Consider the following 14,490-nt stretch of genomic DNA (forward strand, 5'->3'; position numbering starts at 1 on the left):
GTATCAGTTAATAGACTTCATTTACAGTTGTTTACAATTGAACCCATTATTCCCCATAGCGTGAAACAACACGGTCTGCTGTCTGCACAAGGTAATATATTCACACCTTAAAAATGTATAGTTTTACTAATCTGCAGGTGCTGCCAACATCAAGTCTCCAAATGAATTTAGTTACTCCGATGGGTAAGGAAGTGTTCCAGGTACAACAGAGAAGACAGGTCTCCTCGCTCGGCACAGTGCTCAGTATGACAATGCTGTGTTCAGAGATGCTCCGTGCCAGCAGGCAACTGCTTGGGGCCCCAGGCCCTGACCTTTGCAAGTAGCGCATACTTTTGCATGAGTGTAAACGGGTCTAATGAAGCAAGGAAAACCATGTGATGAAACTGAATAGAAGTTATCATTCTGGGAGCGAAAAAAAAGTAGGATCGTGGAAAGTGGAGCAGTGGAGATGACTATTAAATATAATGAACTAAATAGCATTAGCTAAATGCTGCTAATGCAGTGGTAAAGAGACAGTTGAATAACAGAACTTCTTCTGGTTTCACATTGTTTCTCTTTTCGTTACTTTGACATTTAACGTGAGCTAACTTGGCTAACAGAAGTCAACTTGTTAGCTTAGCTAGCAGGCTGCTAATAATCAGCTAATTTGAACAATATGTTTTCTGGAATAAACTGTCAATTTATGAATGATAAGTTATGAAATTCAGATTCTAAATAACTTGAACAAGTGTACTATAAATCGCTATGGTGTATTACTGTAAATTATTGTGCTATGTGCAGTGTGGTGTGTATTTTATTTTATTTCTAATGAGAAGTTTAACCAGCCAATAGATTCCAGTTAATACTTTGAAAATGATTTTTTTTCCTGCTTCAGATTTTTTTGTCGCTCATGTAGGTTGTCTGTTAAAATATACAATAAAAGGGCTAGTATAACCAGGAAATTGGGATTTCGCTTGCCAAAAAAATTATGTCTAACACCTTCTTCAGCTTCAGATCATTTTAATTTCACTTTTGTAGACCTCCCAAAGAGGGAGCTAAGTGCAACCATGACTTCCTACCTGTCCTGATCTGTCCCTATCTGTTTCACCACAGTAAGTCTGTTGAAACTGAGCTGCCTACACGACACTACTCACAGGGACGAGGTAAGATCCCTGAAACTTCATTAATAGGACATTACATAAACTTTGAACTACGAGAATTTATTCACTGACATTACAAACTTAAGATCATAAAATACTCGAGTGTTTGAACTTTAAGACAGAACTTTCAGCTGCTTCTGAGGCCCTGTTACTGCTCCGAGAATCAGGTCTTAAACTTTCTGCCTTACACTTTGGAACAACTGAAATCTCCAAAGGACCCGAGAAGCTAAAGTGGTCCATACAGTGCAAATATATCTCAATTAAAAGTAACTTCAAGTTGAAGTTACTTTAGATGTTTCAACATCAGCTGTTCATGAAACCCAAATAATAAAATGTGTCATTTGTTATGTTTGTTATTTATTCTAAATTTAAGAACCAAGCTAAATATGAAAGTTAAACTACATGCAAAAGATGGGAACATTAACCCAATGTAATGGTGTAATGTCCTTTAATAATAGTGACTGAAGTACATTTAAGATCTTGTCGACTTTGTCACTTCTTTGTGTAGTAGGTGTATCTGTGTATATTGTATACATTTGGTTCCTTACCTGACATAGGTTCACTGTGCAATACGGTAAATCATGAATTGTTGTTGTCGTTGTTTTTGCTGCCTTGTACCTCACTTGTAAGTCTCGACCTGCTAAATGACTAAATGTAAATGTTTTTCATTTGGACATTTGCACTTCAGCCCTTCAAAAGTTTCCTCTGTACCATGTGTAAATTTTGAGCTAAATTTTCTACAAAATTATGTTTGGGTGTCTCTTTGTAAAGTTTAATCATTAGTAGTGATTAAGAAGTTGGTGTAAAGATACACAAATAATAGGTATGTATGTGTGTTTCCCACACATTCATTATACTTACCTGCCCTGGTGTAATGCGTAATTTCATAAGTAAATAAACCCAAATAGAAATATTTAATAGAATCTTAACTTAAAGTTTTTTTTTTTTGTCCTTTCGGCTTATCTCGTGAGTTCAGGGTCACCACAGCGGGTCATTGTCCACATGTTGATTTGGCACAGTTTTTACGCCACATGCCCTTCCTGACGCAACTGTCCCCAATTTCCACTGGGCTTGGACCAGCACTGCACGGATGGGGAGGGGAATGGGCTGTTAGGGGTTCAGTGTCTTGCCCAGAGACACTTTGACATATAGCTGGGCCTGGGGATTGAACCACTGACCCTGTGGGCCGTGGACGACTGCTTTACCTACAGCCGCCCCTTAAATTCTTATAGACAAAAAATTATATAAAATAAATGTAGTTTATGCTTGTTTACTTTTTATTTTACCAGCTTTATAGATTTTCCATGGCTAGACTTTTATTGTAAAACATGCTAACTGGACACCTTGTAATTACATTTAATTAACATTCTTCTTTTTTTTTTTTAGAAACATCTGACATCCTGTATTTGTCTTTCAAAATGTGACTGCGCTGCAGATCGTTTATCTGGACACGGCCTTGCATCTGCAGGCTCTGCTGGACATTGAAGAGGATGTAGGAGACAAAAAGGGTGGCTGGACATGGGTGGCTATTTGAAGGAGCAGGTATAGAGTTAGAGGACATCAACTGGCAAACTTTGGTATCATATTTTAAGCAGCATGTAAGCTGCAAATGTGTTATATAGAAATGATGGCATTTCTAAAACGTAATGTCTCTTTGTTGCATGGATATAAATCACTGCTATTAAAAGTTGAACTAATAACAAAACAGCACTTTATGAGAGCTTTGTATAATACAAAAAAATAAATAAAGTTCATGTTTATGTCATTTTTTGTAACAAAATATTTTTTGTACTTCCTTTTAAAGCAATACAAGTTCAATGCAAGTGCAAGTGCAAGTGCAACCCCAATTTAAAAGAAAGTTAGGATGATGTGTAAAAGGTATGATTTGCAAGCCTCATCAACCCATATTTTATTCACAAGAGAACATAAACAACATATCGGATGTTGAAACTGAGATATTTCCATTTCATGGAAAATATTAGCTCGCTTTGAATTTGATGGCAGCAACACATCTCAAAAAGTTGGAACAGGGGCAACAGAAAGGCTGGAAAAGTAATTGCTGCAAATAATAAAACAAATGGAGGAGCATGTGATAACTAATTAGGTTAACTGGCAAAGGTCAGTAACATGACTGGGTATAAAACGAGCATTTCAGAGAGGCAGAAACTCTCAAATATAAAGATGGGCAGGGGTTCACCGATCTGTGACAAACAGCATCTAAAAACCAACAAAACAACAAAAATTTCAATGACTTTGAAATTACACCATCTACAATATATAATATCATCAAAAGATTTAGAGAATCAGGAATCTCTGTGTGCAAGGGACGAGTCTGATTTCAGAGCTGTGATTTAATTTATTTAATAAATATTTGTATTTATATTTATTATTATTATGATATTTTTCATTTGTTTCTATTTAACTTATCCTTCACTGTGCATCTCTTTCTTTAGGTGAAGATGCTTCAGGCTCTGGGTTTGAAGTCCACCCTCATCACAGATAGATCGTCACCCATCAAGCTCTTCACCACAGCCAATGGCCTGTTGGGGGCGCTGATGGAACAGGGACAGGGCCAGTGAGGGAGACGAGAGTAGGAGTTCAGAGAGGTGAGTGTGTAGAGTACAGCTCAAACAATGTTCTTTATTCTCCAACAAGGCCCACAGGTGTGTAGTCCTGTGTTGTGTATTGTAGTCAGTCTTTCTGAAGGCTGATACTACAGCAAGATACTGAACTCTTGAACTTTTAAAGATGCCTTCACAAACCTAAAAATCCTTTTAAATCTCTGGATGTTTTGAAACAGCCTGAACCACAAAATGTTATTCTGCAGCGGGGTATTACTGCTAGCTTGAATAGAAAAAGATCTAATTATACCAAGAAAAGTTCATGTTATTACAACATGCAATTTACTATGAATTGGCCATTTGGGTCAGGGTAAGGGTAACATTGGTCGTCTGGTAACAACACTGTCTTAAGTCTTAGTTAGGGGTCAGTGTTAGGGGTCAATGTCTCAGTCTAAGTCTTTTTTTTAGCTTCCTACTGAGATATAGCTGGGCCTTTTTTTTTTTTTACCATGACTGTGATGTCTGTGGACCATATCATGTTCCTGCAGATGTGCAAGCCCAGAATACCAGCTCCGCCTCACTTAGGCAACGCACTAAAGTGGCCCAGATCCAGAATCTTCGAATAACTCAGACCTGAGTTTTTCTCTGAAGTGTGAACGAACCAAATCAGATTTTTTAAATTCACATCCGAGCCAACTTTCAAGCTCATCCCTGTCGATACAACCTCTGTCAGAATCTTCAAATCAGAATTCGAGCATTTTTATTAAATGTCAGCGTCAGCCTCTCACAATCTGGGGGAAAAAAAGATGAACAACAGAAGTGGGCGAAACAGGAGAAGAGGAATTTTCCAATCTGTTGAACATTTACAGAGCTTCTGTTCAAACAGGAAGCAACATCTTGTAACTGAGCAGTTTTTGATGAAATTGTGCAATTAGACCCTAATGATGTTCCTGTTATTGTAAGCAGTTGGCTCACATTTTAATCAATCTTGTGTAGCAGACTAGGACTGCAACAGTATTCACAACAGAGCTGGACACATATCACAAATGTGAACTTAATTCAAATTGATTGGAACCAAAAAGAAATGAAGCATTTGATGGAAGAAACCAGGCAAAGGGAACCAGACTCAAGGTGATCGGCCATCTCTCTCAGTTGAAATGACTGGGAAGTGCGAATTGGGGAAAAATGGTTGAAGTGTAGATATGTTAGAACTAACTAACAAAAATAGCAAATGTGCAGTTACAGCACTTTGTAAACGTATCCACATATTTAACATGTCATTCAGCATAATGTGTACGTGTTGGTGATAGCTGACTTTTACTCGGAGCAGCACAGTGGTGGAGTGGTTTGTGCTCCTTCCTTACAGGTAAGGTTCCTGGTTTGATTCCATACGCATGTTCTCCCTGTGTCACAGTTCTGCTCTGTTCGCTGCTTTTTTTCTTCTTTTTTCCCCTGTTGGGTCATGTTCATTCACAGTCATCTCACTTTGACATGCCTGCTCATTCACCGCCCTTCCCAGGCTACACAACATACACGCCCACGATTACCTGCAGCTCTTTAGCAATCAGCCACAGCATTTAATCCCCCTGCTTGCCTCCCTCCCTCATTATTAACCTAATTCTTCTGTATGTTATGCTAAGCTTTCTCATCACATCCCATGATCTCTGCCTTGTCTGCTTCTGTTTTCTCCCTGTCATTGATCACTGGGTTGTCCCATATTAATCTGACTGTTAAGATCTTATTGCTGTTAAGATCTTATGCTTATTCTGTTTGCCCAATTTACACTAACCAACACCCAGTTCCTAATGCTGTTTAATGCTTCCTACCTGTTCATGGTACCAACATGCTAAAACTAAAGCTTCTAATCTTTCAAACACATCAGCAGTGGTTATTGTTTCTCATGTCAGCTCTTTGGTCCTTCGTAGTAAAACCTCTGCTTGTGTAGGTTTATGCCAGGTACTTCTGTTGCCTTCCAGAATCCAAACACATGCATGTTTGTTTAATTGGTTACTCTAAAGCCCTTTTCCAACCACTTTTCTAGGGTCAGAAACCTTTTTGGGGAACTTAGTCCCTCATTAAAGGAACCAGGGTTTAAATGCATTTCTGGGCAGTCGTTCGGGCTTGTTCCTGCAGCACTGGTCACACTCACAAACATGCTCAATGGCTTTGTATTAAGAACAGGAAGAATTCATCCAACTCTGAATTCAAGAAAAAGTACACTGAGTCACACTGAGACACATCTTCACTGGATGTTTTTTAGTCATAAGTTTCAGTAAATCTCATTGAACCCAACTGTAACCTCCTATCTTGTTCAGGGTCCCAACTGGCAGGGTACCCCCTGGACAGGTCTCTAGTTTATCTTAGTGGCAGCACAAAGAGACACACACAGACAGACAACCTTTCACACTCTCATTCAATCCTACAGGCACTTTAGAGTCACCACTTAACCTAACATGCATGTCTTTGGACTGTGGGAGGAAACCGATGTCCTTGGAGGAAAACCCACACATGCACAAGGAGAACATGTAAAGTCCTCAAAGGTCAATCAAACCTGTTTTTTGTGTATTGTACTCTTGATGATTCTTAGCTGTCACATGTCCGTCATCTGTCAGAGTTGTATTCCTGCACGTGTATACAGCAAGATACACTTTATTTTTTTAAACTGGTGGATTTAAACATTTTCACAATCTGTACTTTATGTACTGATTACATTTTGTTGGCCAGAGGTCAAAGGTGAAGGTCTCTGTGGCCCCATGTTTTAATTTTTTTGAGTGCAATATCACAGGAACACCTCAAAGGAATTTTGTGAAATTTAAAAGAAGCAACAGCTTTGACTCAAGGATAAATGCCTTGGGCTTTCTTGCCCCAAGGTCAAAGGTCAAGGTCAAGGACAGTGACATCTTGTGAGTCTTTTTTGTCGCTCCCATTCTTTGAACAAGTGTTAGAGGGGAATTCTTTCAAGTTTGCCAGCCCAGTCCTTGAATTTGGTTGTCAGATGTAAAAGGTCAAGGTCACTCTAAAGAAGACCATTTGTTGTCAATGCTATAGCTCAGACATGGCTGGAGGGAATTTGTATTATATTTGGCACAAATCTTTACTTTGTGGAGGACGTACACAAGGACAACTGTTGTTATCTGCTGCAAGATGGGGGATGAATGGTGGTAGTTACCTTGCCATTTTTTGGAAAATTGTGGCAGTTTTGGACCATGATTGCATGAAATTAACAGTTTTTCATTTTGCTCAACTCCAGAGATAAAGTAAACCCAATAGTCAAACACTGCATTGTCCTGTGAGACGCTCAGGTGACAGTCTTTCTTGCTACCTGGCGAAGAAAGTAATCATGTTGAGTAAAATCATTTGTTAATTAAATGCAGGAAAAAGGCAATGGAAAGAAGGTATCATCACGGACAAAGAGGTTGAATCATCTGACTCCTCGCTTCCAGATGGGCAACCGGGTCATGTGTAAAGTCTTGAGCAACTGCATAATTTTTCGAGATAAACTAAAGGCAAACGGGATGTGATAGTGATGTGATAAGAAACCCACTACTACTACTACTGACAGTGACGTAGATTGGAAGAGAGAATGGGATTGGAATATTGTATTGAGTCATAAAGGTTGGTGGTGGTCATCGTGTTCTAAAAACTTCTTGCCGTTCTCTTTTCAGATTGAGGATATGGAAATTGCACAACTATTTAATGTCACTGTAAAATAGGAAAACACCATGATAAAATTGATTAATGTGAATTCTCCAGTGGTGAAAAGATATTTCTTTTTGAAGAAACTGTCCTATGCACTTCAGGGTTGTTTGCACAATGGGATTTGTGGGGGATTACCTGCACCGTGGACATTATGGACAGAATCAGTGATAGTTATCTGTACGTGCAATGGTACACAGCATAAATGAACAGTTAAGAGTTAATTCAGACGGTTTAAGTTTCAATGTAAACAGATGGGCTACAAAAAAAGCTCAAGTTGATGCTGATATTGCTACTTTCTGTTTTCATGGCAACACAAACCTTTCTGTTTACACAAGTAAACCCTTTTCACATTTAATTATTTCTCTACCTAATCATTTCTGCAAGATATGGAGGTGAAGTTCTCTTGAAATCTTATAGCAGTTATCAAGTCAACACTATCTGAGATGAAAGTGCCATCATGTTCTAGGTTTAGTACCTATTGTTTGCTTAGTAATACCTGTCTTTTTTTTTCATCAAGTGAAAAATGTTAAGAGAAGGAAATAGTTAAATAGGCTACAGCTAGGGAAACCTTTGTAATGCTGACTTGGCCTGTTAACTTTAGTATAATTGTTGTCATTCATGTAGATGTGCGAGTGTTTTGCTTTACTAAATGTTCTGTGTTCAGTTCTCAGACAACATTGCACATGCCAATAGATGCAGACTGAATGTCCGGGAATGTTGTTGGTTGCTTGCTCTGTCTCAGCTTGTGACCTTTCAGACATTATATAGCCTGTACAGATATTCATACAAAAATTCAAAAGGCTACTGTACATTAGCTGCAGCAACACTGCTGGTGCAGGCATTAATCGCACTGAGAGCCATCACAAGCGCTCAGGCAGTTTGTTGAATGTGCTTTCAAACAAAACAGAATAAGGAAACCCACACTGGTGGAGCAGAAACGGAGTGGCACAGAAAAGGGCTATTTGTTGGCTAATGCCACAAAGTGCGTAAAAATAGCTTCTTTAAGCTGCAACCTGCAGACATGGGCTCAGGAATACTTCCAGAAAACATTGTGGGTGAACACAATCCACCGTGCCATTTGCCGTTGCCGGCTAAAACTCTATAGGTCAAAAAAGAAGCCATATCTAAACTGGATCCAGGAGCGCAGGCGTTTTCGCTCATTTAAAATGGACTGCGGCAAAGTGGAAAACTGTTCTGTGTTCAGACGAACCAAAATTTGAAGTTCTTTTTGGAAACCATGTCATCCGGAATAAAGAGGACAAGGACAACCCAAGTTGTTACCAGCGCTCAGTTCAGAAGCCTGCATCTCTGATGGTATGGGGTTGCATGAGTGCGTGTGGCATGGGCAGCCTCCACATCTGGAAAGGCTCCATCAATGCTGAAAGGTACATCCAAGTAACATATGCTCCCATTCAAATGTCGTCTCTCTCAGGGAAGACCTTTCCAATATGACAATGCCAGACCACATACTGCATCAATTACAACATCATGGCTGCGTAGAAGAAGGATGCGGGTGTTGAAATGTCCAGCCTGCAGTCCAGATCTTTCACCCATAGAAAACATTTGGCGCATTATAAAGCGGAAGATGCAACAAACGAGACTTAAGAGAGTTGAGCAATTAGACAAGAATGGGACAACATTCCTATTCCTAAACTTGTCTCCTCAGTCCCCAGACGTTTGCAGACTGTTATAAAAAGAAGAGCTGATGCCACACAGTGGTAAACATGGCCTTGTCCCAACTTTTTTCCCCTTATTTTTCCCTTAAAATGATACATGTTCTCAGTTTAAACATTTGATATGTTTGATAAGTTTTAAACCCTGTGTGTAGTTCTACAGTCCCGCCAGTGTGACTGTTATCACAGAGGACATCAGGACAGAATGGTCTGCAGCCAAGCAGATGCAGATCATGCAGAAGAGGTGGCTCCTCTTTAATTCAATCCATCGATTTGATAATTCAGTCAGGACAAGCTAATGAAATCCCTCAAGGTTGACTGTAATTCTCTCAAGCTGTCTCCTCATATTTTTCTTTTTATCATCTTCTATAATCTGCACATCAGTCTTGTATGTCCCCCACAGACGCCTGCTGCAGTTTGACCTCTGTGTTTATGGGGAGATTGTATAACACACCATCAGTACAGTGACTGTTAACTATACCTAAGAGTTTCTGTCTGAGGAGCAGATCTGTTCTTTAATTAAGAGCCTGTGAATTAGTGATTGTTCTAAAATCCAACTATTATTCAGTTAGTCAACTGACAGGTCATTGACAGGCCACTATTTGAAGCTAAAAACTCTGGGGTTTTTATGGGTAAATTAAGTCAGGATGGTGGATTAGTGCTGCTGCCTTCCAGCAAGAAGGTCCCCAATTCAAATCTACCTGCTGACTGTGCCCTTTCTGTTGAGAGCTGGCATGTTCTCCCTGTGCTTGCGTCCAAAGACAAGCAGACATAAAGCAACAGACAGCAGACGCTTGATGTTCGCATTTGTCTGGTTGTTAGTAAATTACAAAACTAATCACTATTACATATAGTAGTTTCATTTTGTGTAACAGACTCTGCAATTTTATGCCCCACTGGAAATCATTTCTCTGATGTCAGTTCTATGGTCTGATGAGACCAGAAAGGAGTATTTTGAGTATCTGAGTAGATGCTATGACTTATCAAGACCCCAGAAAACAGTTGGTACAGACTGTACAGTCTGTACAGTCTCTTCTATCTCAGCTGCTGAAGCTTGTAACTCCTTCAGAGGGGTCGGGGAAGTCTTGCTGGCCTTCCTCATTAGTCTCCTATTTGCATGGTCACTTGGTTTTTTGAAGATGATCTGTCCCAGGCAGTTTCCTGGCATGAAATATTTAATGACTGTATAAATATCTTCTGCTTTTCAATAAGCATTATACAGTTGATAAAAGTGTTCTTTTGACTTCAGATAACCAGGATACTGACTTACTGGTAACAAGTGATACAAGTGTATCATAAAACTAAGAAACTTTAACATCTGCACATATCGTGGCTATGTAATTATCAATGAGTGTAAACACAGGGGGAATTCACTCAGAGCACAGTAAGGGCAGGACATGGCATCTGTAGAAAACATGTACGAGGCTCTAAAAGGAACAAGTTCCACCAAACCTCTCTGAGCACAACAGGCCCACTGGAGATAATCGATGCAAATGAGATAGGGCACCGGCGGCAAGGGGAAGCGACTACAGCCTGAAGTCAAGATATACAGTATTCATCAGCTTTTCATAATCTGTACAGGTTGTCATGGAAACAGTTACATTCAGTTGGGCCTGATCCAGTTTTATTAAAACGTTAATCCAAAGTGTTTATGGTAAATTGGTACCACCCTCAAGAAGAGGGAAAAATTATTGATTTGTCAACTTTGACTGTCAAATGTTCGACTTAATCATTATTGTTCATTAGCTTTCCAAAATCTTATGCACACTACAATATCTCTGTAATAGCCAATAGTCTCTGATAAACATTTATTCTGTCAAGCTTTAAAGTTTGTCACCGTCTCATTTTTTATAAAAATTCAGAATTCTATAAAATGTTGTTAATGATCTAACATCAGTTCCCCGCCCTGACCAGACCTCTTGCATTGGCTGGAGAGGAACTGAAACATCTGGCTCCAAAAACTGCAGCCACATCCATTTAAAATTCTCTATTTAAAGAGATTTCAACTGGGTTACACATCTGGTTCTTTGTATGAATGGATTCATAACTTTAGTTGTTTTGCTGATCAGTTTTTCAGTTTTACTTTCTCTTCTTACACCTTTTTCCTCATGTCTGCTTCTTTTTTCTCTTCTCCCCCATCCTCATATTCCTTCTTCTGTTCTTAATTTTTTTCTACTTCCCAGTTTTACTCCTTTTCTTTTCTCTCCTAACAGTTTATAAAGTGCTTGCAATCTTCCTTTCATGTTCTGTCTCCTACTTCTTTTCATTTTCATCGTTTTTTTCCCTAATCCTCCCCAGCAGATGGCTACTCTTCTTCCTTACTGTCCTTCTCACCCTTTTTTTTCTTGTCCTCTACAGGCTCCTCCTCCTCATCTGGCAGCTTTCATCCATTTTTTATCCCTGCTTCTCCACTTCTTCCTACACTTTCTCCCCGGACTGATGCTCACCCACAGATTGCTACTCTTCATAACTATTTCCTCTCTCGTCCACACACAGCTTTATCTCCCCTCTTTCTTCCTTGTTGTGTTGTTGTTGTGGTTATAGCTCAGTCTGTCTCTTCACTGTGTTCTCTCTCACACTTGATTGATAATAAACTGTAATAGTAACAGAGGGAATTGCCATACTAACACCCCAGCCCCCACCCACACACACACACACACACACACACACACACACACACACACACACACACACACACACACACACACACACACGCACACACACACATACCAGCAAGGATATCCTCACAGTGAGGTAATTTGAATTGAATCTTGATTCTATGCTGTAGTGAGGATTTTGGGCAGATGGACGGTGTATGTGGGACTGAGTCCAAAAACACTACAGTGTATGTACAGTAATCTAGGAGCATGTCGGTGAGACGATGGATTTCAATATCTATTATTTCGTTTAAAAAAATTCTGTGTAATGTGAATGTTTGACGGTGCAGAATTGATCTCTTCACTGTTTACTGACTCGTTTAGCTCCTGTATCTTTTCTTTTATTGTTGTCTTCACGTCCTCCACCTCCCCTGCTGCTCCACCTCCCCACTCTCAGCTGCATTATGACACACCGCCTCCCTCCTCTCCACCCTCCATCCTTCTTCATCTCTGTTTTTTCTCTATGTGTCTGGTTGCTTTTACACCTTTTTGTTGGTTCAGTTCTTCCTCCTCTGTCTCTTCCTTCCTGCAGCCTCCCACACCCAGAAACACCCAGAGAAACGTCCATTTATCTGAATTAAATATTGACTACCCAGCCACGATCACACACTTTTTCCTTTTTTTCGGTTTTCGTTCTGTTACAACTCCCTCATCCGCATCCTTTCTGCAGGCGTCTCCTTCTTTCCTCTGGTTCTCCCCCGCCTTTATTTTCAGACCCCCTCCCCTGTCTCTTGATTTTTCCTCATGTAGCCTCGGTGGTGGAGTCTCCTAATAATTTATAAGAATCTAAAATTCAAATGAAGCGCACACACACACACACACACACACACATATTTTATTAACAGAGAGGAAACTGGCCTCTCTCCTCTCTATCCTTGTTTCTCTCTGCCATATCTCTGTATCCCTGGCTTCCTCTCGCTCCTTTTCCAATGGTTGCTGTGACAATGCACTCTGTCGTCCTAGAAACAGGGTGTAAAAAGTAAAGTCCACTCCCTCGTTATGTCTCTCAAACCATCTTTCTCTCCTAATTTCTTCATGCCAATTTGAAATCGAGCGGCCCTACAAAATAAAAGCATGTGTGTGGGCATGTGGCATGGGGTTATTTAACATAAAGGCATTCCCTTCGTTTTGTTTTAGATGTTATCCTTAAAGCAAAGTGTGTTTGCATGTTCTCCCTTTGCTTACATGGGTTTCCTACATGTACTCCGGTTTCCTCCCACAATCCAAAAATATGCAATTAGGTTTATCAGTGTTTCTAAATTGTTTGTACATGAGAGTTGGAGAATAAATGTTTGTCTGTCACTGAGACAGATTGGTGACCTGATCGGTTGATCACCTGTTTAGTTTACTTTCCTTTATTTTTTTCACACTCTCTTACGTTTGAGACAATTCCTATGCTATGGAACATTTTACTGTTATTCCTGTGTCCAAGATCAGTCCACGGAAATTATTTAATGATTTTAGACCTGTCACTCTCACTTATTAGTTATGAAACGCTTTAAAAATATAATTGAGACAATTGCTGAGGACAGAGCTTTTACACTTTAAATATATGGCTGCTAGAGGTATTATTGATTTTCAATCTGCTTTTAATACTATGCAGCCAAATCTCTTAGCAGAAAAACTTTTGTCTTTTAATCTTGATTCTTGAATCTTGAATTTTACTGGCTGGATATTGGCCTTTTTTTAACCAGTAGGACACAATATGTGAAAGTTAATGGTATTTATTATAATGTAAGGCTCTCTGAAAGGCTGCTCTCCTTTTGAATATCAGAGTATGTACAAAAACCAGCATATCATAAAATTTGCTGTTGATACTGTGAAGTCTTCTACAGGAACAGGGTCATAGTGCCAGAGGTAATTTTGTATCAAGGTACCTAAAATAATTTCTCCGTCTTAATGTGACTAAAACTAAGAACACATTAAGATTGTTGAATTTAGGGAATTTACCACCCTTCTACGGTATATTAACTAGCATACAGGACTCGTAAATTGCCCTATAGGATAGTTGCAAATATCTTGGGATTGTTATTAATAGTAAACTGAAATTTGAAAAATATGCTGACTTGGTTTACAAGAAATTACAACAAGGCCTGTTATTATCTGTGGATCTATGATAACTTTGTTTTATCGCAGTGTTATTGAATCTACTTGAACTTTTTGTCAAGTGAAATTGGTTGGTATTACTTCCATCTGGTCATCATTTTATGATGATAAGAAACGATTCGATCCTTTTTTGCTTCACTGGCTGCAGGATTGTTGAACTCGTTATAATATTGTTGTGTGTTTTGTGCGATTAATGTTATGTTGTTGTTGTTGTTGTTCACCTGGATGCAAATCAAATGTCACCTTCCAGGAAACAATGAAGATTGATTAATTTATTGATTGATTGATTGATTGATTGATTGATTGCCAGATAGTACCCTACCTTTTACCAAATGACAGCTAGAATAGGCTCCAGCCCCCCTGAGACCCCAGGATAAGTGGTTTAGATTACAAATATACCTTCTTAAAATTGTATTTGTCAGTTGTCAGTTCTCTTGTGAATGTGCAAAGTAAAAACACAATTTGTTCTAACCAAGACATGTCTACAGTATTGAAGTAAATTTAAATTAATACATTTCATAAAAAGACAGCAAATCATTTACTTTTTGTTTACCAATATTGTTTTGATCAGCAATGGTTAATCATACACTAAGTCTTAAACAGCGGTGACTCTCCTTCAGCAACTTTCTCATCTACAACTCTATGAGTGATAATA

General features: G+C 39.1%; 1 long non-coding RNA gene across 2 annotated transcripts; it reads left to right on the forward strand.

Moving 5' to 3' along the window:
- The first annotated feature begins 58 nt into the window (after positions 1-58).
- LOC137099380 (uncharacterized) lies at positions 59-14,445 on the forward strand. 2 transcript variants are annotated; one of them, XR_010910747.1, is made up of 3 exons: positions 59-91; positions 1,093-1,142; positions 2,526-3,419. It is a non-coding gene; the product is annotated as an uncharacterized lncRNA (long non-coding RNA). The 2 variants fall into 2 exon arrangements; XR_010910746.1 differs by lacking the exon at positions 59-91 and adding an exon at positions 3,593-14,445 and having other exon boundaries at positions 481-1,142; positions 2,526-2,681.
- Positions 14,446-14,490: the final 45 nt, after the last annotated feature.

The sequence above is a fragment of the Channa argus genome, chromosome 15 (assembly GCF_033026475.1).
Source record: "Channa argus isolate prfri chromosome 15, Channa argus male v1.0, whole genome shotgun sequence".
NCBI lineage: Eukaryota > Metazoa > Chordata > Actinopteri > Anabantiformes > Channidae > Channa > Channa argus.